We start from the raw sequence: 17,675 nt of genomic DNA, 5'->3' as shown, positions 1-17,675 counted from the left end.
CTGCGACCACCAGAAACCCTCTTTTCTGATGTTAGCTCTCCCGACACCTTGAATGTAGCAAGATCATCTCCCCATCTTGCTTATATTACAAAACAAATTAGAGATATTGAAATGAAGTGTGTTAATCCTGTAATTACCGTAGTATTAATGAGGCAGTTTAATGCTCTTGCTAATTTTGTTCAGCGAGACTGGATTTAGAAAACACTCCTTACCCCAGCCACCCTTTTAATTCTGCTGCAATCAGATATTCCCTGTAACTGAGTTGTGACTACGTTTTTCACCACCCCATCTCCGAACTAATGTTTAAAAATTGCTGTAGGTCTACCCAGAGGCCAAGCATTATATCGTAACCAATGCCTGTGTGGCTCCAGACGGCAGCTATTCAGCTATATATTAATTCAGACAAGATTGCCAGAGGAAGTAAAAAGAGATATAAAACATCTACACAAGGACTAAAATTCTCTGTATTGATTGCCCGTTAAGGGTCCTAAAATTATCAGCTGCCCGAAAGCCGCGGCTGCGTCACCAGCTGCCTCCTCTGCTGGCCCTGCAGGGCTCTGCCCCAGGAAGCCCCCACAGGGCCATCAGAGGCCCATTAAAAATGGACTTGAAAAATCATCAGGAATAAGCAGAGAAGGAAGTTGATGCTGCGAAATGCGTGCCTCCAGTGCATCGGCTGCTCTGCCAGAGCCGTCACACACGTGCTGGCTCTGCAGCAAAGAAGTAAAGCAGCGAAGAACAAGGTACCCCATAGGCACTGAGGTGCAGCCATGCTTCCCCTGCCATCACCTGGTCCAGAACCCACACCTCACCTTCCCAGCACTCCAATATAAGCAAAGTGAACCCAGTGCAGCTGTAACAGGCTATGTTTACCAGGCATCCCAATGGGGAAGTCCTGTTTGGAGACTGACCCCTATGTCCCTCAAAAGAATGACGGCACAAGAAGTAGACAAGAGCGGATCTAACAAGGCCTCTAGCAGGAAGGTCCTTCTGCCACCAGCACCTCTCCTGGAAGGGGAAACCTGCTCCCCGGGCCTGCAGCTCCAAAGCAAAGTGGACTTGCCACCAGCCATGGTAGCAGCAGCGCTGTGAGCAGTCACCCAACACCAGAGGCTGGGTTCAACCTGGGAGTAAAACAGTGAAGCTCCACCAGCCACAAAATAAAGCAATTTACCTTGAGGACCAACCCCAAAATCCAGCAGCCTTTGCATCATGTCACACAGGCAAACATCCCCAAGCATGTATGTTACAATACCCACTGCTGCACGTAAGAGGCAAAAATACGCAGTTATCTCTCACTGTAACCATATCTCAATCCTCAGTACCTACCAGATATTGTTTCTAGCACATTTGACACGCTACAGAAATAATGAACAGTAATTAGAATTAATTGTTGCGAGTTCCAGTGCAGTTAACAGCAACAGTGTTTAGCATGCCGATTTTTTACAAACACAGCAATGACACACTGGATCAGCTCAAAGATTTAGCTAACCCACTACCCTGCTTTCAACAATTTCACATCCAGAGAAGGGCTACAAGGCTGGTGAGGGGCCTGGGACACAAGTCCTGTGAGGAGCGGTTGAGGGGAAGCTACCTGAAAGGAAGGTGTGGGGATCTGGGGTTCGGCCTCTTCTTACAGGTAACTAGCGATAGGACTAGAGTGAATGGCCTCAAGTTGTGCCAGGGGAGGTTCAGGTTGGAAATGAGGAGACATTTATTCTCAGAAAGAGCAGTCAGGCATTGGGACGGGTTGCCCAGGGAGGTGGTGGAGTCACCGTCCCTGAGGATGTTCAAGGAAAGGTTGGGCCTGGTGCTTAGGGACACGGAGCTTTCCCCAAGCACTCCTCCAGCCCACAACCCCTTACAGCTCAAGGATCCAGCCCTGGAGGTGCTCAAGGCCAGGCTGGACGAAGCCCTGGGAAACCTGATCTAGTGGGTGGTGTCCCTGCCCATGGCAGGGGTGGAACCAGACGAGGTTTAAGGTCCCTTCCAACCTGAGGCGGTCCACAGTTGCCTGAGGTGGAAGCCGCTTCCAGGCACACACAGGTAGCCCAGGGGCATTTCTCTGACCAGACCTCGCCTCTGAAGCCCACAGGAAGGGGGCACAAGGCTGGACTCAGCAATAAGCAGGGCAGACGGGCACTGGATTTTATTAAACCAACCACTATAGGTTAAAAAAAAAAGTAAAAGTACAGCCCTGCCAGCTCTGGCCCCCAGCAGCCACTGGCTCCCAGGGCAAACCACCCTGCAGGTGGGCCAAAGGAAACTCATTTGGAAATTTCAGGCAGGTTTGGGCTTAAGCTCCAACAGCCCTCCCCGGGCGGCCGCAGAGCTGCCCTGGTGCCCTGCGGACAGCAGCACCTGCAAAGCAGCTGCTGCACCTGCGGGAGGTGCCCCGGTGTGAAATTCAGCATGGAATACATCGATTTACAGACATATTTCACAGCAAGGAAGCCATCGGAGGTGGAAAGCTTTCTTTCTTTTTTCTTTTTTTTTTTTTGCTTGTTTGTTTTTTGAACGATTATGATAAGAACCACTCTAGAACAAGCTGCCACACGTCAAGTGGCAGACTCAGTATTACATTTTAAATAAAATAATTATTTCTCATTGTGCCTTCGAAGCCCTAAGTTTCTTGATTACAGGATAGGAGCCCTCAGCCTCAGAAAGCCTCACGTTATGAGGTGCTCTGCTGCCAAGGAGAGCAGCAGCAGCTGGGTTGTTACCATCCTCAACGTATTGCAGCACCACAATGGGATTTATTCACATATCATTGATATTTCGGGCCCAACACAGCAGAAACTGCTAGTTCTGCCTGCGCTGCACCCAACACTCATTCATACACCATCAGTAGCACGTACTGGAGGTGAGTTTGGGGCAAAAACCTGACAAAGAGGGATTTAAATGAGAGACAATATTTAAAATCTGAAAACGCACTGCAGCCCCCCTGCTCTACCCAGTGCCTCGCCACAGCAAATCACTTGGGCTCCCCACATGCCACACCGTGTCAGCTCTCACCAGCGCTGATAAGAATCCCACAGCTGTGTTTATGTGAAAGAGAAACTAATAAATGAAAAATTATGAGTGGAAATTGAATCTGCTAGACGAATGCTCAGCAATAGATTAACATATGCTGCATGTGCAAAAAAAAAAAATACTTTAACTCCAGCTTATATTAAATATTGAAATTGCTGAGTTTTCCTCAGCATTCTGTGTGTCTTGATATATTGTGAGAGTATTTCATTAGCTGCATATATCCATATCTCTCTAATAACTTCCAAACTCCTGGACTCCTGTCATTTGGACTTATATTTGAAGAGGCACTTGAGACCTATAAAAGAAAAAAGAAAAAAAAATGACAAAAGCCAATACTAAAAGCTATGTGCTTTCACTGCTTCTGTCAGTGGAAACTTTCCTTTGAGCTGTATAATTGAAAAGCAGTGCAGTTGCACAAAATATTACATGACGTGAGGAACATTTCAGTGACAGACTTACAGTCCACAAATCAAAACACAAAGCATTGTTTATCACAGATAATTGCAGGCTTTCCATCCCATTTTAATCCTTTTGTTACCTTTTAAACAAACTCCTTGCCCCAATTTTAGAGACAGGAAATAAGAAAAAACATTTGCATCTTTTCTGAAGCATATTCATTATTCAGGGTAACAGAGAATAAACTGGGTCTTCTGCAGAATTCATGATAGCTACCCCTTTTTTCAAGATAAGATACAAGCCAATGAATCATCACAATGCATTTTCTTTATTTAATTTTCAGAAAACTGTAATTAAGCTATAAGCTCCTCTGTTTATATCGCTTTGCTTTGTATTTGTTTTCCTTCTTATTTTAATATTTTCCAAATTCAAAAAAAAAAAAGAGGCAGACCTTTTTGATACAGATCAGGATGCTAAGAGGTATTTCAGTAGCAAATTTATTCATTAGAACAGTATTGTTTTCTCTTCTTTTTTAAAAGCATATCTCCACTTTGAATCTTTTACAGAATAAAAGGGAGGACTTGGGGAGTGGGGGTGGTTAAAATATTTTTCCTCCTGCCTGGACTACTCTGAAGAGCAGTCATAGTCTGTTTAATTAAACTCTTAACAGCTGAAAAATCCACAATTCATTCATAAAAGTAATTCAGACACCAATCTTAAAGCCTGATTCAGTCACCAATGGGAGAAAAGGAAGAAAAAAAAGCTCGGGGTTCAACAGCCAGAGAGCACCTCAGGGAAATCCTTGCATTGGTGTTACTCATTTCGTAGACATCAACATTGATGACTGCTCTTATTTTCATTTGTACCATAGCTATAGGTATCCATAAAAATTACAAAAGGGTACAAATTTAGCATCTAAGTGCATTATACACAGGAAAATAAAAAAAGCTGAAGAGCAGGAAGGTTGTCTACCAATAAGCATCTCCTGCTATGAGCGTTTGCTTCTTTCTGCTTGCTGTAGTTTTCAGTCGGGATAAAAGCCCAAGGGCCTGGGTCCCTTGTGGCAGAATTCATCAGAAAACAAGATTATTTCTATCTTAGCCTGCACAAGTGCATGGTCTGGTATCAGTCTGGGGATTATGTTTACTTTACAGCCATACATAAGCTTTGTCTCCTGTGATATCTTTCCTACAGATGTCAAAGTTAATCCACAGAAATGCGATTTCTCTTAAAAATGAAAATTAATGCCTGAGACCTTTGTACTTACACCTTTACCCATACCTCAAGGATTTGCATGTTGACTGGTGCAGCACAGCCTATGGAAGTCAGTGGGACTCCTCACCCACTTGCTGTTGCTGAATCCTGGCTGACTTTACCATCTGATATCAGCTTCTTTCTCAGGGTGACCCAGCTCAAACCTTACACACATATTTAACAAAACCTCATTTTCCTTCCAATGAATGACCACTGTGCTCGTTTAGTTATTTTATGCAAACACAAGAGCTAGATAACACAGAAAAACTTGCACAAAAATCAGCTCAGTTTGCTGACGCTGCTTGTGGATTTTTTTCTTGCAATGCACCTGCTACAGCAAGATTTGCACTAGATTTTTTAGAAGAACACTTGGTTACATTAATACCGGTTAGCTACCATGCAATTACATACATAATACAGTGTAGCAGCTCTGAAGATGTAGTAAGGCCATACAGATGAGCATCCACAGCACTAAATGAAAAGTACAGGTTTCAAACAAACCTCATGCCTCCAGACACCTGCTATTTAATCTCTGAATTAATGGCAAACTATCAGAAATAAGTGCAGGCATCATCACCAGATTGTTTGTAAGTTCGTGTTCTGCCTCGCATGGTACAGGGTCTGCAGCCCCTGGCTGTGGCAGCGCTGCTGCTGTCCCCAGGACACGCAGGGAGGAAGTCCTGGAGAAATCCCGACCCAGCCTTGGTGCAGGGATGCTTGAAGGACAGCTCAAAAGAGGAATGTAGGGCTTGGGCATTGATGAAACATGACGGAGGACAGCAAAGGTCTAAAGCAGTAAATGTTAATTGTGTCTTGGTCTCCAAAGGAACTGCAGAGATGGGAGGATGAATCTCAAATCCTTGTGCTTCAAAGGCACAAAGCTTCTGCCACTGAAATGAGGAAGGGATGGCCCCAGGCTTACCTTAGTGATACCTGATCTAGCACTTCTTTTTTTTTTCCAAAAGAAAAAAAAGAAAAAAGAAAAAAAAAAAAGCACAGAAAAGAGCAACACACCAATACAATAGGGTTTGAAGTCACGGCTTTATAGAATTCGATATTAACCAGGTTATGGCAGAGCTTGCTATTAGGCACTATTGCTTTTAGTTGCTTCTTTTGGCATATTTATTAATTCTGGGCTTCTTAAACATTTCTGTACAAAACAAAGGATGGATCTTAGACTTTTGGGCTACATTCTGCCCTAGTTCACTCTCATTTCCCACTGCACTTCCCTTAGGATAACCTCACGAGTGCTCCAGACTGAAGCTGCCTGCTCAAAATGCCAAGTGTGCTTTGGGCTGTGAACAGCAGCAATAAAGAGCAGGAGACTCCACGTACTGCTGACCACATCCCGCTGCCCCAGGGACAGACAAGCATCATCCCTCTGCACCATTCCCCAAACACGGAGCCTTTGTGTTCTCAACCAGGCATTGGTACGGCTGAAATAACACCAAGAAGCCAAGAGCAGGGTCACAAACTGATCATTCCAGCTTCTTCCTCATTTTAAATCAATCCCGAACACTTCTACCTGCTCCAGCAGCTGGAAATTGGAAGTCATGAGTGATCAGAGCAATTCCCACTGCAGCTGGATAAACCCTCCTTTCCCAGCCTGCTACAGCTGTAACAAGATAGATGTGGAGAAATAATGTTGATCAAGGTGGAATAATATTTAGAGCAGAATGTCAGGTTCAGCCACAACTAGATATGCTTGTGGAAGCAGCTGCTCCATCCATTAGAATTTCCTAATAAACTGTTATGAAGATTGACACCTTGGAAGTAATTAAGTATTAGGTATTTTTAGGTAATTACTGCAGCAATAACATAAGACGTGCTCATTTTCAGAATGAGGAATTATCTGTAGCTCCCGTTGCTGCGTCTCTTTTAATAATTCATAATAGCTTTGACACCAATGATTATTTTTGATTACACCAGCTTTTCAACTTCCCAAACAAACTACTAGGAGTAAAAGAAACAGTTTACAGGCTGGGGAAAATCCCATCAGTTCATCTTTACTAGGCTATATGGGATGTCTTGGGCCAAGGAGCGTGCAGAAGATTGGGCGAGCATGCAATGATGAAGAGCAAGACAGCAAAGCCATCCAGGGCACCCACTTGCTGCAAGGCACTTGCAGAGGGCTGTGGGCAGAGCAGCCCCAAGCCCCCTCCTTCACATGGACAGAAATCATCAGCAACCTTGCTCAGAGCCACACGATTACAATTGCACACAGAGCCAGGCTTGTGTGGCTTCCAAACAGCGTTTTATCTGGGAATCACCAAAAAAACTACAATCCAAAGTTGTACCCAAATACACTAGTTACTTTTGCTATAAATTGGCCAGTGAACAGCAACAGGCACTCCGTGGGGTAGCTGCAAGAGGATCTCAGCAGATGGATGTCTCTCACATTTGGAGAAGCTTACCTGCAGCCACCCTGCAGAGGAATGGGCACACATACCCCAAACCCATGCTGAAGAGCAGGGCGAAGGGACACAGCCCAGCACAGCAGAAGACGGGAGGGAGACACCGTGCCCAGGCACCATTCTGCCAGTCTGCAAGGCTTTGAGCTCAAAAATAAAGAAAATTCTCTACTTGTCTATTCAACAAGAAGCCCGAAGTCTGAAAAATACTACTGAGCGAAAGAAATACAAGAAGGGAAAGCATCTTATTGGAAAAAAAATGGCTTCAATGGCTTTAGAACTAACTTGTAGTAAGGTTTTGGCCTTTTTATTTTTAGGTAAACCTAGAGGTTTGATTTAATTTATAATGAAGTAACTTAAATGTCAAGATAAAATGCACTCAATTTCAAATACATTTCAAAATAACTTCTTTAAAAAATGGAAAATTCACTGAAACTAACCTTTTCCCATAAACAGGCTTGGTTTTGGCAGAAAAATACCAGCATAAAACATTCTCTGTGCTGAACAGTGGGTCCCTAATGGAAAGATATTCCTAATCTGGTCTTCAAAAAGCGTATCTGCAGTGCCGACCTACCCAGGGACTGCCAGCCATCCTTCGTCAGCAGTTTGATGATGCTCAGAGTCAGGATTTACGGCACCTGCCCCACTCTGCCCTTCAGGGGCATTATGGGGAAAGCCCAGATGGGAGTATTTGTGTTTGGGAAGGGTAGATGTACTGCAACTAATTCCCACTTCGTCTTCATTCGGTGCCATCACACCAAAGACAGGAACATCTAGCCCTGCACATCCCCTGCCCAACCCCATTAACACTCGGTTACAATAGGCACCAAAGGAGAGAATAACTGTTCCTCATTTATTTTAAAATGTTTCCTGGTTTGTTTTTTAAATACACCATCTGTGCTTCCGCCGTGATGCTCAGCCTGGTGTTAATGAAACGCGGCTCTTGTTTTTTGAAGGCACGGCAGTGATTTTAGTGCACTTGTAGCTCAGAGGCTGAAGGCAGCCCCATCTCCACAGCTGCTGGGGGCTTCCTGGGCTCAGCTCTGCAAAACCCACCCACAACACCCAGCCTCGTCCACAATTAAGACATAACGAGGCCAAGGAGATGCTGGTATCCATAGATCTGAAGCAATGGTTAGATTCAAACAGCTGGAATTGAGACACTCTTACAGATGGTTCTTATGTTTGTTTTAACCGGCAGACTTGGGGATGAACATCTCTTCAAGATCCCAAGACTCTAATAAAGTTGCATTTCTCCTCACCTCTATTTTATTTGCATTGCTACATGAGATACCTTGGCATCTGCAAGACAAAGGCTCACAGAGTGGATGGAAGTGGAGGATTAGGGCACTAGTTGACTCTTTAGATAAATACACACAAACTGCAACTAAACCGTGCTTTGGAGAAGAATTTGAAGTTTTATTAAATGTCTGCTTGGTGCTCTCTGCCAGTGTGTACTCAAGACAGAAACACAAGATGTTTATCCTGCTTAAGCAAGCTGCAGAGGTAGTCGAATTCCAGACCAACTCTCTGAGGACACGCACCAAAGTTTTGCAAATGCTTCTCCATGGGAGATAACCCAGATCACGCTAACAAGGCAGAGCATTAACTTCTCATCCTCAAATGGTAATGCCCTTAAGAACAACATCATTTTAAAAATACAAACAAAGCCAATGACACTGTCTTGGCTAGCAAAAGCCCATCAGTGTTCCACAAAAATTACTCTTATTAAATAGTAATAACTTCATCTGCTCAGAAATTACGTCTTCTGGGGGAGCCAGGGAAGGAAGGAATGGAGGCAGCAGAGGGAGGAGGGCAGAGGTTTTCGCATCTGCCTTTAAAGATATTGTTCTGCTTGGCTTAAATGACATTGTTATGTATGTAAACAGATCAAAATCTGTGCCTAACGCTTTAAGCATACTTTTTTTTCTTTATGAACAGTGCCATGAATTCCATCATTTTTTTTCTACCCATAAGGTGAAGTGGTGCCAGTTATCATGGGAGAAAGATAAATAATAATGCTTCACACCCAGATGAAAAATTAAATAAGTTCTGAAAAGCCAAATGTGGGATTATTGTGGATGCCACATGCAAAGTTTTATTCCACATTAAACATAACACACAAACCTACCATAAAGCTGGGGGGAGCTTGAATTATGCCTGAAGAGGCTTTGGCCATATGTGGTGCAGTACTCAGAAATTTCTTATTAGGCTGCTATGGCACTGTTCCATTTGTTAAATTATTTTATGTTAGTGAGAATGATTAGGTTTCTTGTGCAGTTATTGGGACCCGAAAGGCACCTTTATTTACCTCATTTATCACGTACAGCAGCATTCAGCTGAAGCATAGAGGTAAACAATTTTAAATAGCAATACTCTTACTGCAGCGCAGTCATCTTGACCACAGGAGCTTTGGAAAAATGCAGATTTAAACTGTTCACATTACTGTTTTATCTGCATTTCAGTCTGAATTACTAATTTATCACCAAGCTCAGCAATAAAGAAGCATGGAGAGGAAGGTATTAAATATTTATGCCTACAGTACCTTACAAGGTTTCATCAAAATATTAATTGTAAAACAAAAGCACAACTGCTCTAGCCACCAGGATGGGAAAAGCAATACTTAAAGCCAACTTGACAGTGCCACAACCAATTTAGTTTGCAGTGCTTAAAGAATTTTTTTGCTCAAATTAAATTTGGGGAAGAAAATACTTTGAAGATATATATTGAAAATAATCAGCAGCAGCCCTGAAATCAGAACCTGCTAGAACTTATAAGCTTTCTGCATGTCATGGTTTAAAATTGAGGTAGGGATGCACCTCCCTACCTTGCCTCCCTGGTGATATGCTGAATTATTGTCATGGGTCATCCCAACATTCAATTCCAGGGATACCTGCTCGGTGCAGACTTTCCCTACAGCTGAAACAAGGCACTAGTGTAGCTCCTGAGCTGTGCATCACCTACAGGAAACGTGATTCCCTGTGTACACACCGACAGCCTTGCACTGCTCTGGGGAAAGGCTGAGTTGGGGAGAGGGTCACCATCACCTTGCCAAGGGGACCTGTTAGAGTCACCATGACCTCTTGTCCAAGCAGAGGTGTCCTGTAGTCCTTACCCTGAGTACAGGCATCTGGATCCACAGAGCAGCCCCAGGGAACAGCAGCCCTTCCTGCAGACCTCTGCAGCATGCTCAGCACACAACGAGCCATCAGCAAAGCATCACTCAGGCCCTTTGAAATGTCAGCAGGGCTTCAGGCTGAAAATAGATTTCTGATTACTAAAGAATAAGCATTAGAGGAAATGCTAAAAAAAAAAATAACATTTAGCATTATGTTAGGTTGGAAATAAATATAATAAAACATGTATTGGATATATAACAGTTTATTCAGAGACAAAAAATGCTTGTTCACTCTGGGGAGCAGGGTCATGCTTTGCATATGGATTTAGGCATCTGAAACAATGGTGACACTCCAGAGAAGCCAAAAGAAGTCACACAAAGCCAGTATAGTTGGGCAGATTTTTTTGTTAGCTGCTCTTTACGGTGACTTGTGTGCCCAAGAAATATGCAGCAGAGACCAGGGTAATGGGGAGAAAGCACAAGAAAGCCTGAACACATCCTGGATGAACACCAACAGCTACTTAAAGGCTTTTTTGTATTGCCTAAGAAGGACTTAAAAAATGCAAAGGCAAGGGAGAAAATGTCCATCTCCTACTGTTCAGCTCCTGCCATGCTTAATAAAATGGAACCTTAAGTGTTCTTTTAAAAGAAAAAAGTACATCAAAAATAAATGAGCCCTTTCATCAAATTCTGCTAATGGAAACAATCAACACGACTCCAAATGTGACCAACTGAAAGGGCAGCAGCAGACTGCCAGGCAACATGCCCCCTGCTCTCGGCCTCCAACCTTTGTCAGCTGCAAAATGTTCACACCTCACCCGGCCTTGCACCTGGAATTGTGGAGACCCAAAAGGCCGTGGGGGCTATTTCAGAGTCATCACTCATCAGCCAGCTTGTCTCTGCCACAGTCAGATGTCAAAAGAGTAAGAAGCAGAGTCAGGCTTGTAACAAGCAGATTTTCACAAATCCCATCTTCCACTGACAAAACAAGAAGCACAGGAAATCCAGAATGACCATCTCAAACCAATGAGCTATTGTCTACAATGGCTTCTACTAAAATACATACGCAAAAAAGAGGAAGCCATACTCTTTCTAGATACATTTTTCCAGTGGTTTGGACTGAGACTTCTTTATTATTATTCTGTAATCACAAACATTCTGAACAATTAGTTTATTCTGTAAGTCTTCCTGTTTATCGTCACTAATAAGTGAGCTTAGATGATGGAGGTCAAAATTAAGTAATACAAAGTGTTTGAATCCAAGTGACTGTGAAGAGAGATTGATATCTTCATCAAGAGAAAGGGCATACCTTGAACTTTGCCCCTCATAGATACCAGAAAGTCCATACAAGGGCAATGCTAGAAATATCCAAATCATGGGAAAGGCTTCAAAATTACATATATACAAGGGAAATTCAAATACAGAATACACAGAATACAAATTCATAGAACAAGGCTTTGTGAATAAAGTTATTTATGGAAAAATATTGATTGCAGTCGTGAAAGCCACATTTTAGACTCAGATAAGAAATCTCCAGGAGCTTTACTGATTTGGTTCATCTTGCTTTGGGGCAGATCTAGAAAAGCTACACCACCCTAAAGACTTAGCCCTGCATAAAGACATTAGGTTGAAACAAGGCACTAGTGTAGCTCCTGAGCTGTGCATCACCTACAGGAAACGTGATTCCCTGTGTACACACCGACAGCCTTGCACTGCTCTGGGGAAAGGCTGAGTTGGACATTAGGTTGATGAATTGCCAAAGCTTATTGCACACGTGGTCTAGCTTGACTTCAGTAAGGCTTTTGACAGTGTTTCCCACAACATTCTCCTCAAGAAACTGGCTGCTCTTGGCTTGGACTGGTGTACGCTTTGTTGGGTTAGAAATTGGCTGGCTAGCCTGGCCCAAAGAGTCATGGTGAATGGAGTCAAATCCAGTTGGAGGCCGGTCACTGGTGGAGTCCCCCAGGGCTCAGTACTGGGGCCAGTCCTCTTTAATATCTTTATCGATGATCTGGATGAGGGGATCGAGTGCACCCTCAGAAAGTTTGCAGACGACACCAAGTTAGGTGCATGTGTCGATCTGCTCGAGGGTAGGAAGGCTCTGCAGGAGGATCTAGATAGGCTGGACCGATGGGCTCAGGCCAACTGTATGAAGTTCAACAAGGCCAAGTGCCGGGTCCTGCACCTGGGGCAAAACAACCCCAAGCAGCGCTACAGGCTGGGAGATGAGTGGTTAGAAAGCTGCCTGGCAGAGAAGGACCTGGGAGTACTGGTTGATAGCCGGCTGAATATGAGCCAGCAGTGTGCTCAGGTGGCCAAGAAGGCCAACAGCATCCTGGCTTGTATAAGAAACAGTGTGGCCAGCAGGGCTAGGGAAGTGATTGTCCCCCTGTACTCAGTTCTGGTGAGGCTGCACCTCGAGTACTGTGTTCAGTTTTGGGCCCCTCGCTACAAGAAGGACATGGAGGTGCTCGAGAGAGTCCAGAGAACGGTGACGAAGCTGGTGAGGGGTCTGGAGAACAAGTCTTACAAGGAGCGGCTGAGGAAGCTGGGGTTGTTCAGCCTGGAGAAGAGGAGGCTCAGGGGCGACCTTATCTTACTCCTCAGGTACCTTAAAGGAGGCTGTGGCGAGGTGGGGGTTGGTCTATTCTCCTGCACACCTGGTGACAGGACAAGGGGGAATGGGCTAAAGTTGCACCGGGGAGGTTTAGGTTGGATGTTAGGAAGAACTTCTTTACCGAAAGAGTTGTTAGGCATTGGAATGGGCTGCCCAGGGAAGTGGTTGAGTCACCATCCCTGGAGGTCTTTAAAAGACGTTTAGATTTAGAGCCTAGTGATATGGTTTAGTGGAGGACTTGTTAGTGCTAGGTCAGAGGTTGGACTGGGTGATCTTGGAGGTCTCTTCCAACCTAGATGATTCTGTGAAGCATATGTACACAACAGGCACAAGGCCAGGCTGGATGGGGCTTTGAGCAACCTAATCTAGTAGGAGGTGTCCCTGCCCATAGCAGGGGGGTTGGAACTAGATGAGCTTTAAGGTCCCTTCCTACCCAAACCATTTTATGATTATATGATTCTGTAAGTGTCTTCTAGTACCAGCCAGGTCCAAGGCTTCATGGCAGACCTGAAAGCAGGCAGCAGAGCAAATAGCAAATTAATTTTCCGTAATTCTCTTCAGCTTGACACACAAATGCAGACATACCAGCATGTTCACTCAAGCCTCCATGGTCTCACCCAGGAGCAGAGCTGGTACCACTGCACAGCAGCCACAGCAGGGACTGAAGTTCTCCATTGCACCAGTGGCCTGTACAACCACAGGTTGTCTTTTACAGTAGGTCACAATTATATTTGCCAGCAATAAAAGCTTAGTGCAATCTGAAAGAAATAAAGCTGGATTTTACTGAAAAAGCTTATAATAAAGGTAACCTGCGTGGGTGAAAAGGGGAGGAAGGGCTAGATGCCAGCTGAAATGGGCTGGAGAGAAAAATCAAAGAATGGTTGGGATAAATGAAATGCCACCTCTACTTCACAGAGATTAAATTATTAATTACTCCTGAAGAAAGCCCCGTGTTTACCTCACGTATTTTCAGCACCATAACAGTAGCCACCACCAGCGTGGCATTATAACAGCACAGCACACACATAGCTGGAGTGCAGGCTTACTGCACTACAGTGGATTTTAAGTACTGCTGCTCCTCAAAGGCAATGATACAGCGTCAAGAACATAATACTTGTTGCAGAGAAATTGATTCCAAAGCTGGGAATGTCTCTTCCCACCCAAAAATGGCTGTAGGTGTTGAAATGAATCCTGAATTACAGCTGAGCTTGGGTCAAAGTAGAAAGTCTGACAGATTTATTACTACCTTACCAAGTGACTTCATGGTTTCAAAAAAAAAAAAAAAAGAAAAGCATATATTCTTCTAAAATCCATTTATCCAGGGGGAATTCAATGGCTACATGAAGCTTGCTGGTCTAACCAAGATTCACTCCTTGCATGGGGGCTCCTGCAGCACCCCACCGCCCATCTTCCATTTAACACCGCATTCAAGCACTTCCCTTCATGCCTCCACATCCTCAGAAAATTGCTTTTTACCTCAGGTCAGCTTCAGTTTTGACTTTATTTCTTAGGCAAGGTTTTTAATCTGCAGCCGCCCAGCATTCGCAGCCTCATTTTGCAGGGCAGCTCCTGCGGAAGCGAAGGAAGCGGCCCAGGCCTCAGGGCCCTGAGGCAGCCAGCTGTGTGGCACTGAGGAGACAGGAATGGGGGTGCCCAGTTCAACCTAGGTCCTCCTCAGCCCCTGCTGCAAAGCACAAATACTGCTTTGTAATGCAGGATTTCAGGACATGCTCATCCATAAGCCCACTGGACCAGTTACTGTCTCAGGGCATTTCACATGTACAAGCCTGGTGATTAATGAAGGAAGCTAAGAGCCCTTCCACGAGCTAAGTACAGGCCTGGAGAAGGGCAAGCGGCAATCAGCGCTCAGCTCTAAGTGTTCAGCTGCACTAGGACATCTGAAATAACTTCAAGTACAGGCTCATCTGATTCGGGTCACCTCAAAGCCAGCTGAGAGGCTGCAGGCAGCTTCAGAGATCTGGCCCAGCTGTGGTGACACCTCCAGGAGCACTCAGAAAGCACAGGGGAGGAGCAGGGCCTGGCAGAAAGGACTTAGGCCCAGTCACCATAACTGCTGTGCATCAGCCCCTTACCTTGCTTCAAAGGTTGGTCATGAGGTGTGTTAGTGTTCACAACATGCTTCTGGGCTGGGGGTGTAATGGTCTTCTGTAAAAGAAAGAACAATGCTCAGTTTGGAGAGGCTACCTGCTCTCCCCACCTCTCTTGACATCACACACTGGCAGAGCCTATATCCCCCTTTTAACAGAATTTAACACTGCTTCTGTGTTAGAGACAGAAGAAAGTGGCAAAAGGAGAGCAGATGTGGCTCCCAAATGCCTATTTTAACTCCAGTCTATTTCCAATAACCTTCTCGTTATCAGAATGCAACAGACAGTGTTCCTCTTTGTTTTGGATTCATAACAAACAGGTATTTATTGCAAAGAAATAATGCAGAATAAGCAGAGATACTAAGAAACCAGTGTTGCATTTAAATGAAGGAAGACTCCAAACATAAAACAATGCTTTGACTAAAAGCACATTACAAAAGAAAATCCTGACAATTGTACAAATGATTGATTACATCCAACACAAGGATATAGGCTATGTACTGAAGTTCTAAAAGTTAAGTACGAAGCTTTTTACATACATATATTGTACTGGTTTTGGTTTCCGCAATATATTATTAACATAGAGGAGCTGATGTTTCATATTTCTTTGTCCACTTCCAATCACAGTGCCAAGTGCACTTATCTGAAGGACATTATTTTAATGAAGTCATTTATGCCCTTAAAAATTAATATGTCAGAGCAGTTAAAGTCTAGTGACTGTAACCAAACCAAATAATGTATAATGGAGAAGTGTAATGAGAAAAAAAATACAGCCTGAAGTCAAGGTTAAGTTGTTAACCTTAGGAAAAAAAGTGAGAGAGAAAGAAAAGCCAACACCAATTATATGTTCCCTTGGCATGCCATGAAGGATTCCATTATGTTGTCATCGCCCCCTTGTATACAGTTGCAAACTGAGATATTTAACTATCACTGTGCTGTACACTGGGGGCAACAGGACTTTTATTTGCATTTGAGGAGATAAAAATGATGCTCTTGTGGTCTAGAAACATTTGACCTCAAAAGAGCCCCTTTAGCAGCACAGTACCAGAACTTCTCAGAGTCTCAACTAAATCTGCCCTTTTTGCAGTAAAGGAACATGCAAGTAAAGTTCCATGCAAGATCAATATGCTACAAAAATATAATGAAACATTTATTCTTCCCGTTCTTTAAGATAAGTAATACAGAAACCGCTCTTTAATTCCATCAGCACACAAACACATTTCATTCATCATTTACATAAGGCCATTACACACTGTTATTGCAGCAGCTCCTTAAGGTAGGACAGCTCCAAGTCAGGGCTTCCTGTATTTAAATAATTCAGCTTTTCCTGCTTTCAGGAAGCAGGATTAACAGCAGGAAAGTTACTCTGCTGTGAAATGAAAGGAAGGGTTCACACCCAGAGCTGGGGTTCCTCCTCGCAAACTCCACCAGATGTGTTGCATGAACTGGCTGCCCTGCTCACGTAGTGGACAGGATTCCCAGCTAAACACACAGAAAGTCCGAATACATGAAGAGTTACTCCTTTATCCAGACTTCCTGATATCCAGCCCCCCCAGCAAACTGACAGAGTTTTTCTCTCCTGCAGAGAATGACTGTGTCCACTGGCACACAGCAGTGCATCAGTAACCTAATAAATACCAGGGCAGTTCACTTAAGCCACTGCTCACATAGAATTGCTTTCTTCGTTATTAGCTCAAAGTGTTACCAGACAAAAAGGCAAACAGTCACATTTGCAGAACCTATCACAGATATTTACATATTTTTCTTCCTAGTCCATAGAGCTTGCTGGTTTTATCAGCTTCCTTCCCCTCTCCAACCAGCTTAGCAGCCTCAGAGATGCCTCTCCGAACTGGGTTAATGTACCTCCAAAACATTCATAAGGTGAAGAAATATAATTTAATTTGCAATTGCATAAACCAGTCACGGAAGCCTCCCAAGAAGCCCAAGCTTTCATTTCTTTCATAGAAGATGTTTAATTATATGATAATTACTTACAGCTTGCAGCTCAGCTTCTACTTTTATGAAATATAAATTGGACTTCACTCAAAAGTGCAGGATGAGCATTTAAAAGGCTTCATTAAGTAGGTTTTAAGATTTTCCTGATGACTTCAAGCCATGGAACAGAAAGCAGATGTACCTGTAAACTGAAACTTGCTTCACAGAAGAACAAAGTATAATTACTAATGTAATACCAAGAGGGATGAGCCTTTAAAAATATATATATAAACTTTTAACAAACACACTTTTTTTAAATAACAAACAAAACACTTCCATCAAGTTGCATGATGAAAGGGACCAGGAGGACAGAAGCATGATTGCCAACTCTCAGATATGAACAAGGCTCTGTATTCCAAATTTCTAGTGCTGAAAACACCTGCATTGGGGTCAGACCCACACCATCATTAAAGACCAAAATATTCAACAGACCAAAACTATTCAACTTGCTTGTAGCATCCCAAAAGCCTAGCAATCAGAAATCATGAAAGTAGAAATGTAAAGGCAAGAAAAGTAACTTCATCTGAACATATTTATTGTAATCTTGTGACTGTTCTTAACTTCAGTCTTGGTTTTGGAGCATTAGGAGATAACCTTCTGCTTTGTCCTATCTTCACAGTTCTGCAAACTAGGTTTATCTAGGTTTATCAACCTAGATAAAAGGAATGAGGATCCAAAAAAATCAAAGACAGAGCTGCTACAAAACAGCATGCAGGTGTTACTGTTATCTGGTGGCCATACAG

At 43.6% G+C, this 17,675-nt stretch overlaps 1 protein-coding gene across 1 annotated transcript in view; it reads right to left on the bottom strand.

Moving 5' to 3' along the window:
- The window catches only part of LOC308176895 (uncharacterized protein), a 243,770-nt gene that overhangs the window by 218,101 nt on the left and 7,994 nt on the right, over positions 1-17,675 (bottom strand). Inside the window, exons 3-7 of the mRNA XM_080553322.1 lie at positions 16,933-17,091; positions 14,923-14,995; positions 13,415-13,587; positions 10,210-10,350; positions 1,595-3,328 (exon numbers count right to left, since the gene is read on the bottom strand). The gene's annotated coding sequence lies outside the window, so the exon portion shown is untranslated. The remainder of the gene's footprint in view (positions 1-1,594; positions 3,329-10,209; positions 10,351-13,414; positions 13,588-14,922; positions 14,996-16,932; positions 17,092-17,675) is intronic.

The sequence above is a fragment of the Anser brachyrhynchus genome (genome assembly GCF_964034855.1).
Source record: "Anser brachyrhynchus genome assembly, chromosome: 13".
Lineage (NCBI taxonomy): Eukaryota > Metazoa > Chordata > Aves > Anseriformes > Anatidae > Anser > Anser brachyrhynchus.
The sequence above is the reverse complement of the archived record's forward strand: the minus strand, read 5'-3'. Positions and strand labels throughout refer to the sequence as shown.